The 9608-nt window shown below is 33.2% G+C and overlaps 1 pseudogene; it reads left to right on the top strand.

Moving 5' to 3' along the window:
- The first annotated feature begins 6845 nt into the window (after positions 1 to 6845).
- Positions 6846 to 7723, top strand: LOC117923043 (annotated as a pseudogene).
- Positions 7724 to 9608: the final 1885 nt, after the last annotated feature.

Below are 9608 nucleotides of genomic sequence, written 5' to 3'. Positions count from 1 at the left end.
GTACATTAGTTACAACTTATTGATATATAATGTGCTTTGTTGCACATAAAAATACTTCACAACATTTTTAGATGTTTACCTGACTATGTTAATATTTAAATAAATTGTTCTATTCTTTAATTATTTAAATATTTTCCTCTTTTTTTTTTATTATTATTATTTGATGTTGGCAAATTTCTTGTTAATTTTTATATATAGGTACTTCTAATAATTGTTAAACTATTTGCATTAGTTTGTTTTTATATAAGTTTCTTTCCATTAGATTGATGGTTTATATTTTTTTCTTCATACTTTACCTTGAATTATTCCTAGACCTATTCCTTTTGTATTTTCTTTGTATATTTGAATTTTTTTAGTCACTATTCTATTTACTTATAGAACATTTATTTTAGGTTAATTGTTTATGTCATGTTTCATTTATCCTATTTTTGTTTTACAGTTCTATGATTTGTCATATTTAACTTTTCGATGTTTGAAGATTTTTTAATTTTTATTGATGAAGCATTGCACACAATGTTACTGTAGAGTTTCTATGCACAATTAGTAAAAGATATCTTATCATCGAGTGATAATTAGTTGTGACTGTTTTTCTCAAATTTTTCTATATTTCATTGGCTTTGGTTCTAATTGTTTATTTTTTCCTCAAATATTTGTGAAAGTTATAGTTTTAATTATATTTATTAGTTGTTGCATGTATAACTTATAAATTTTCTATTCTTCATATCTTTTTTTATAGGTTGCAAAGGAAACTAATTTGCTAAAAAAAGAGAAATCATTACGTTAAAGGAGGCGATACAAAAAATCATGAAGATTATGTTGATTAGTGAGCTCATTAGGAAGTTAAACTTGGTCTTTGTAGATTATGATTTATTTTAATAGTCATTGTACTACTCGTTCAAATATTTTAATATAATTAACAAATTTGTATGTAATTATTTTTTCTAAATAGTTACATTAACTGTTCAAACTAGGCTATTGTACATCCATATTTGAAGATATTTTAATTAGTAAATTGTAATTCAATTGTATTACTTATAATTAATTTTCTTTTATTTAATTATAGAGGAAATCCACTATTTGAATAGCAAGATATAAATATTATTTTTCATAAAAAAATGTGACAAAAGATGATGCTTCTAGAAGTGTATTGATAAAAAAAAAAAAAAAATTAAAGATAATGCTTTTATAAGTGTCAAGATTGGTAATTTTATAAAACAATATATTTTTTTAAAAAAGTTCAAAGATGGTGGTTTTACGAGTGTCATTGTTTACATTATTTAAAGATGACGCTTCTTTAAGCATCATTAAAAGCATTGACGAAAGATGGTGCTTTTTAAAAGCATCATTGTTTGCTTTAACTAGAAGATGACGCTTTAGATAAGCATCATCTTTTATCTTCTTACAGCTTAAAAAGTGTCATTATTTCCCTTTTTTCTTGTAGTGAATATCTCACACATTTAATTTTATAAGTATGAAGCAATTTATACATGAAATAACTAAGAAGTATTTCAATAATCAATTAATTATAGTAATATATCAATAATTTTATTCAAATATTATTATGATCTAAATCAATATGCAAAATTAATTCATAGATCAAAATTTCAAGAGAACATATCATGATTTAAAGCATCTTGTTGTCTTAAAATTTTAATTGAAACACTGCAAATCCATCTAAATATGCATGTAAAGATATAATAGAATGTATTAAAAACAATAGTTGAACCTATTGTAATGTCAAAATTATTATTGGATAATGAAATTATTGCATTAATAAAAAAAAAATACCAATGATACATTCAAATTCAAATCATAGAAAATTAAGGATTTCAATAATTGAACACTTACAAAAAAATAAAAAATCATATTTCATAACTTCAGGCTATAAAAACATATAAAATTCTTGTAGCTTTAAGCAATAAGTTAAACAACAATGTTTATATCAGAATATTTATAATAATCTCTATTTATGTATAACATATATTTTGTTTTACATATATGACTTCAAGTCATAAATTTTCTATATGACTTCTAGCCATGAAAGATTATAAAATTAATTATTCCACATAGGTCTTAGCTAGAAGAAATTATATACTATTAACTTTTTTTTTTTTTTGTATATAGCTTTTAGCTATAATAATATATAAAATAATAATCTCTATAGTTTTCATTTATAGGAAATACGTATTTTCTTTCATAAAATTTCAGGCTATGAAAATATTTTACATATTTTTTGAAGATATAACAAAAAATTTCCATATAGCTTTGGGCTTTGGGTTATAAGAATATATAAAAGTTTTTCATATAGCTTCAGGCTATAAGAATATGAAAATTAATTATTTATATAGCTTTAGTCTATAACAATGTACAAATTATTTTTCATGTAGCTTCAAGCCACCAAATACAAATTATTTTTCATATTATCATAAAGTAAAATAATTACTATGAACTCAAGAATCTAACAAAACAATATTAACTAAAGAATAAATTTGTCAGAATTTCTAGTTAAACAACAAAATTTTAAAATTGTCTACATGAGTGCTACTATGAAATAATTATCAATAGAATTTTATTTATAACTTCTGCCTATAAGAAATTTTATGTATAGCTTCTGACTATACAAAATTAAAATATCAACATTTTCAAGTTTCTGCTTTAAGTATAGAAAATATGGCTTATATAGCTTCTGGCTATGAAAACATTTTATGTATAATTTCTACTATACATTCAATTTTATTATAACATAAATATATAAATTTGTGCATAACTTCAAATTGTGAAATATTCATTGTATAGTTTTTGGCTATAAAATTTTGTTTTGTATAACTCTTGGTTACACAATATAATTAAAAGAAATTACAAAGTTATGATCTTTCATAGCTTCGGGTTATGATTATTTTGTCAGAATAAGAAAATGTGCAAATTTGTACATAACTTCAAGTTATGAATTATTTTTTATGTAAATTTGTGCATAGTTTCAGGCTATGAACTATTCATTGTGTAGATTTGTACATAACTTCAAGTTATGAACTATTCGTTGTATAGATTTATACATAACTTCAGGCTATAAATTATTCATTTTATAGCTTTTGGATATATAATATTATTTTTTATAACTTCCAATTATACCGTATAATTAAAAACAAATAATTAGGAATTATATACATAGTTTCTGGCTATGTATTTATAGTTTTGGATTTGTACATAGCTTCAGACTATCAATTATTCATTGTATAAATTTGTAGTTTTGGATTTGTAAATAGCTTCAGGTTATGAACTATTCATTATATAGCTTCTAACCATATAATTTTGTTTTATATAACTTCTAGTTATATAATACAACTAAAAAGTAACTAGGAATCATATGCATAGCTTCCAACTATGCATTCATAATTTTGTAATTTACCCTATAACTTTTGATTATGAGGATTATACATATTTTTTCATAATTTCTGGTTATGAAAATTTTTCTATATAACTTTTGATTATTAAATAATTAAATATCTACAATTACAAGCTTTTGGCTTGATTATATGAAATATGATTTACATAGCTTTTGGCTATGAGATAAAGTAAATAAAAATTATAATAATAGAATATAATGCATCTATTTTTCATATTTCGTTTGAAGAAAATAAGGCTACATGCCTATAAGAAATTTTGTAGATGAGTTCTTTTCTTTTTCTATCTTGAGCATTCTTCTCATTTTCTATATACTCAGAGCATTAGAGCGTCGTGCTAATAACGTGTTATAAAATAATAAAGTGGAAAAAGAAGAAAACGGAAAGAGAAATTAGAATGTAGGAAGAAAATGGAATCAATTTTCATTAGAGGTCTCCCCCTTTTATAAGGTTCTGTAGACCCCCATTTTGGGAGTCATTCTTGCAGCTGATGCTTGACAAGTGTCACCATCTTGCATGGCCACGTGTCACTCCCAAATTAGTCAATATGGGATCAAAATAGTGGAATTGATGGACCAATCAGAGATTGACACCTGGAAAAAGGGAATCAGAAGAATATTTGGCTGTTGAGAGGAGCGTAGGAGAGGGGTGCTTTTTTTGCCGGCTAAGAGATATTTTGAGGGGATAAGGTGGATGCTTTTTGAGTGGGGTAGTAGAGGCTGGCAGTTGGGTGAGGTACCTGGGCTGTTGGAGGGTGTCGGGGAGCAGGCCGTTAGAGATATTTTTTTTGGGGAGTAGGGTCTGGAGCAGGCCTTCAGGAGGGAAGCCAGACAGGAGAGGGGAAGATTTTTCGTTGCTGCAGGCAGGAAGCTCGAGTGAGGAGCTTTTTCATTCTGGTCTGAGAGATATTTTGAGGGGGGAAGGGAGGTTTTTCTGGAGATGAAGACACCAAAACAGGGGGATATTTTGGGAGAGTGTTGGAGATCTTGAGAAGCTGTAGGAGGGAAGAGAAGGGAGAGCTGAAACAGAGGAAAGAAAGGGAACGTTCTCAGGTACGTTTGCTAGACCTCATTTTGATTGCCATTGATGTTTCTTTTGGTTGCTGTGACTGTGTTGTGTCATATCCGCTCCCTGTTCTTCATGTGAGGTTTGATTTAAAATGAGAATTCTTCTTTTGATATCCTTTGTGTGTTTGAGTGAGATCCTTTAATCTCATTCCCATATGGTTTAAATCTCGTTTTCATCTGGTTTCTTTTCTCACCTATGCATAAGCCCTATGGCTTCAATATAAGATGGGCTCAGGTCATTGTTTTATGGGGATTCATTTTATACTCTGTTTTGGTCCTTGCTTCCTAGTTGTTTTGTTCTCTTTCTCCTCTGTTTTCTCCTGAATGCATGCTCAAAGCCTTAAGACTAGAAATCTGTGTTGGTGCGCTGGTGGAGTATGAATTGATATGAACATTTGATGGATAAAAGAGGCTTTCAGACGTCCACGAATCTGGGTGGATGACGAGACATAGAGGTATGAAATCGATGCAGCAAGGTATAAATTTCCTATCGATGATCAGTAGCTCTAGTTGGAAGGTCAGAAATCTCACTCAATGAGAGGGTAAATGCTTCCTTCTGTCACTAGGATAAACTGAGTCTAAGCTGAACCTGACAGTCTATGGTAAGATGATTGCTGATCCTAAGTTCTCACACTGACTCATCCTGGAGGTATGTGAGAGGTGACCATTTCCTCTTTCTTGTTGGCCAAAGCTGAGATTGCTTCCTTACTCCGTGAGATTGACCCCACCACTGATGATTGTGAAACTGATATCTCCAAGGGAAAACCACTGCTTGCACAGGCTTACTCTCACTCTTGGTGGGGAGTAGATGATTTGCTGCTGAAATGAGACAGATCCCATGGTGTTGGTAGAACTCCCCTGTCTGATTGTTTTGAGTTGAAAGCTTGCCTATTTGCCGTAGTCCAAGTGTTCAACTGTTTCAGTTCATGGCATGGCAGTAAGGTGAATCAGACGAACACCACAGGTTGGTGATATGGATGAAGCCATGGCTGCTGATGGGTCCAATCTTCTTCTCCTATTACAAATGCTCCACTCTGTTCGTAATTGCCAAGAAGAGACTCCTCATGTCTTTTATACCTTGAACAAGCTCAGGCTCTCTACATGCAAACCTGATTCTGAGAAGAAAAAAGGATCCATATGAGGCACAGTCACCAATCATGACGCATGAACGCTCCTTAAGGCAGTTAGACGAGAAAGGAAAAGAGACGGAGATTTTATGAGAAGAGATAACATGAGGTCTACAGGTGACTCAATGTAATCCCACAGGCACAATCTGGAATTGGAGAAAATTGACCACTCTTTGCTCTATAATCTTGCAGCAGCTTGATCATAGTCTGGTTTAACACCAGGCCTTGGTACTGGCATCCATTCGATAACTTACACAATAGATTGAGAAGGTTAAATGAGCACTTGGTGATTATCTAGGTGTGAGGGCTCATGCTTGTGAAGGAGAAGCGAAGGCCCGTGAGGTTCAGTGCATTCTTCAAACTGGCGTTCATGTTGTTGGTATCTTTGATGGTCATCATAGCACCTTCACCACAGCGCATTACTATTCATCATTCCTCCCCTATACCCATTTTTTCACTAACCTCCTTCATCCAATCCATTGATTCCACGCCTACGTTCTCCCATGTTGTTCACATCCTTTCTTTCACACCTATCAAGCCCATTTCTATCACTCCACTTCCACTCATCCAACTAATCCATACCCATGCTTCTCTCATCACCTTCCATCCCTCACGCCCCTTATAACTCCATATTCCGTCACTCATCCCATTAATTAATACCCATGCATTTGTAAATCATTTTTCAGCCATCCCACTCATTGTTCATGCACATACCCATCTAATCCCACCACTGCAACCACTTCTTTCCCTGCATCCTCACACTCCACCCTACCTATCACTCGTCTATCCAACTCATCTCTCCATTCCGTATACCCGTCACCCACCATTCATCTCTCATAATCTCATTACCATATTCCAATGGTCACCCATTCATCTCTCCTGCTACTCGGTCCACTAATGATGCCCATATCTTTCAAACCCATCATGCCTATATTTTCACACCACGTAACCTTCATGAGGAATTCATGGAAGCTTCAGCCACTGGCACTGATGTGGGCACGATTATACAGTTTGGGTGTGGGATTCTACCCAGCTTGCTTGATGTTTGAGAACCTGTGACTCATTTGCTGTCACTAAGGATACTACTTGTGCACGCAAGAAATGGCTTCAGAGTGGCATATCAGATGACATAGAATGGTGGGATTTGTACTCACAACTCCTCATATGATGACTTCAGACGATCAAAAGACTTCAGTGCACTCCCAAGTATTGGTCAACATCAGCCGTCTCGTTAGTTGCACATAGCAAAAATGACCAATACAGCACCGGCTTTCAAGATTGAAAAATGGCTTGCCAAGATGAGATCAGAGTGGTTGGCATACCTTGTTACAGATGCAATGTCGGGCAGCTTCGGGATTATTTATGTGACTGTTATGGCAGTTTACTACCGGTTTTCAGGCAAAGATGATATTGATGAGTTTGATGCAAGTGCTGAAGTCAATAAAGAAATTGGTGCCGGACTTGATAGTATGAGCGGGGAACCATGAGATTCATGTCGTGGAAGCTGATGCTAAGGACTATAGAGAGCCTCCACCAGCTCTACTGTTCGAGCCTGGTGAGCTTCATTCATGGCCGTTTTGGAGAGCTGGGATTGCCGAGTGTATGACCACCTTCCTCTTCCTCTACGTCATCATCTCGACTATTATAGGTGTTGTCAAGTCCCCCCAACTGGTGTGCTTCTGTTGGTTTTCAAGTGCCCGGGTGCAATCTGTGGCACGGGTATGGAAAAGGGGTTCCAGAGACATGACTTTGAGATGCTGGGTGGTGGAATCAATGCCGTGGCTTCTGGCCACCCCAAGCTTGCTGGGCTTGGTGCTGAGATAGTTGGCACTGTCATTCTTGTCTACCATGTTCTCTCTACAATTGATGCTAAGAGAAATGTCAGAGACTCACATGTTTCAATTTTGGCTCCTCTCTCAATTGAGTTTGCAGTGCTCTTGGTTCATCCAGCAACCATCCCCATCACCGGAACCGGCATCAATCCTACTAGGAGTCTCAGGGCCGCCATCATCTACAACAAGGGAAATGCCTGGAATGACATGTGGATTTCCTGGGTTGGACCCTTCATTGGAGTTACACTAGCTACCCTGCAGCCACGTGTTTCATGCAGAATGCTTGGAGTAGTTGACTCCAAATCAAGCCTCCACCTTTGCACGAACTATGCATGGGCACCATTGGCCACGTGCCACCTTCCATTTCTTCTTTTTGGCTTTGAAAATACCTTTCTAAATCCATTTCTTTAAATAATCCAAGTTTTTCATCCTTAGAGTCTTAGGTAATCAAAAATCCCATTCTTAATAAAATTTGGTCACCATTTTTCTTTCTGGCGAGCCACTTTCGAATTTTCTTTGATTTTCAAAATGTTTTAAAATAAGTGTGAATTTATTTTCGTAATTCTTAATTATAGAATGTGCGAAATTAATTCACTCAAAATAAAATGGGCTTTGGTGGGGGCCCGACATCCAATGAATTTCCTTTAAAATAAAAAAGGGATTGAAATAATACCATGCATGATATTGGTGCTTCTTTATCTAGTTAGGTGATATGAGTGACATACTTTATGTTCATTACTATGCACTAACCCCATTTTGTGATAGTGCGTCGCCGTTTGCTGATCAGGTACGCATCCACTTCTACTTTGGTTATTCTCTATGCATATTCTGATACTCATATGTGCATGATCGATTCGAGTATTCATTGATTTTCTCATTGATTGCCATGTCAGCTTTATTTTATTAGTAGAGACCCGACTTTAGGGACTTAGATGGGTGCTACGGTCTTTACCGTACCTTCCTGATAAGTAACCTGACCCCCGAACCCAATCCGATTTTTCACAGACCACCCTTTCCAAAATAAGGAGTCACACTTAGGGTTTTTCTTTCTTATTTTGTTTACCCTTTAAAAATAAAACAAAAATAAGTGGCGACTCCAAGTCATTTTTCAAACAATAAATAAAATCAATTTTTCAAATAAAAATCGAGCTCGCCATCGAGTGGGAAACGCATTGAGCCGAAATGCGGGGTCCACAGGTTCACAAAGAAATATATATCAATATGGATTATCATCTACAAGTTCCCATAATCTGATAAATTTTCATATTTTATAACAATTCATGATATATAAATATAAACTTATAAATAAATTATAAATATTTTTAAATAAAAATAATTATATATGTCATATTTTTTTTATATTTAACATATTTATAAATTTTTCAATAAAATAATTTTAATGTGTATGTTATTACTTGTATTATTTTTTTTTAAATATTTCTAGAAATTTTGATTAATTTGAGTTTTACTAATTTATTTTTTTTAGAATTTTCGTTTGATGTTTTTATCTTTCTCAATAGTTTTGTAAGATCTAACCATCGATGTTTTCATGATTTTGGGATATTTTAATCCATAGTTTGTGATATATCATATATAGGCATGCATTTTTTTTATGTTTTTTCTTCTCATATTTCTAATAGTACATTCCTAACCCATTCTCTTCCTAATTTATTTTAAATTTCCATTTAAATATAAATTGATTTCATTCATTATACCCTCAGCCCTCATCTTAATTCCATTCCAAAAAATAAAAAAAAATAAAAAATAAAAAATCTCTAATTGAAAAAGAAAGAAAGAAAGAAATTCTTGTAGTTACCTTTCCAAAATCATTTCCAAATTTACCAACTCTTCATCAATTGTTGTTTCTATTTTAATTCTCAATCTTAATTCAACATGTTCACAAGCTATTTTCCATTTATTGTGACTAAGGTAAAGATTCTATATGTTCTTAAACTAACTTATTATCCTTAAAATCTTCAAAGTTGCTTAACCTTGTTTAGAGTTATCCATATGTGAATGTGAGCGAAAGGTGGCAGAAGGTAATTGGCCTCTTAAATTATTCTTAGGGGCAAAGGAGGTCCATTTTGAGCAATTCAGAGCTACTGGTTTTTTTAGTATCATTGGCTTCTAGGCAGCCCTCGAGTACTTTGCCTCCGCGTTTTCATGCTCATGAGTTCTGTG

This window comes from Vitis riparia, chromosome 10 (genome assembly GCF_004353265.1).
Source record: "Vitis riparia cultivar Riparia Gloire de Montpellier isolate 1030 chromosome 10, EGFV_Vit.rip_1.0, whole genome shotgun sequence".
In the NCBI taxonomy this organism is placed as follows: domain Eukaryota; kingdom Viridiplantae; phylum Streptophyta; class Magnoliopsida; order Vitales; family Vitaceae; genus Vitis; species Vitis riparia.
Note: the sequence above shows the minus strand (reverse complement) of the source record. Positions and strands in the feature narration are given on the sequence as shown.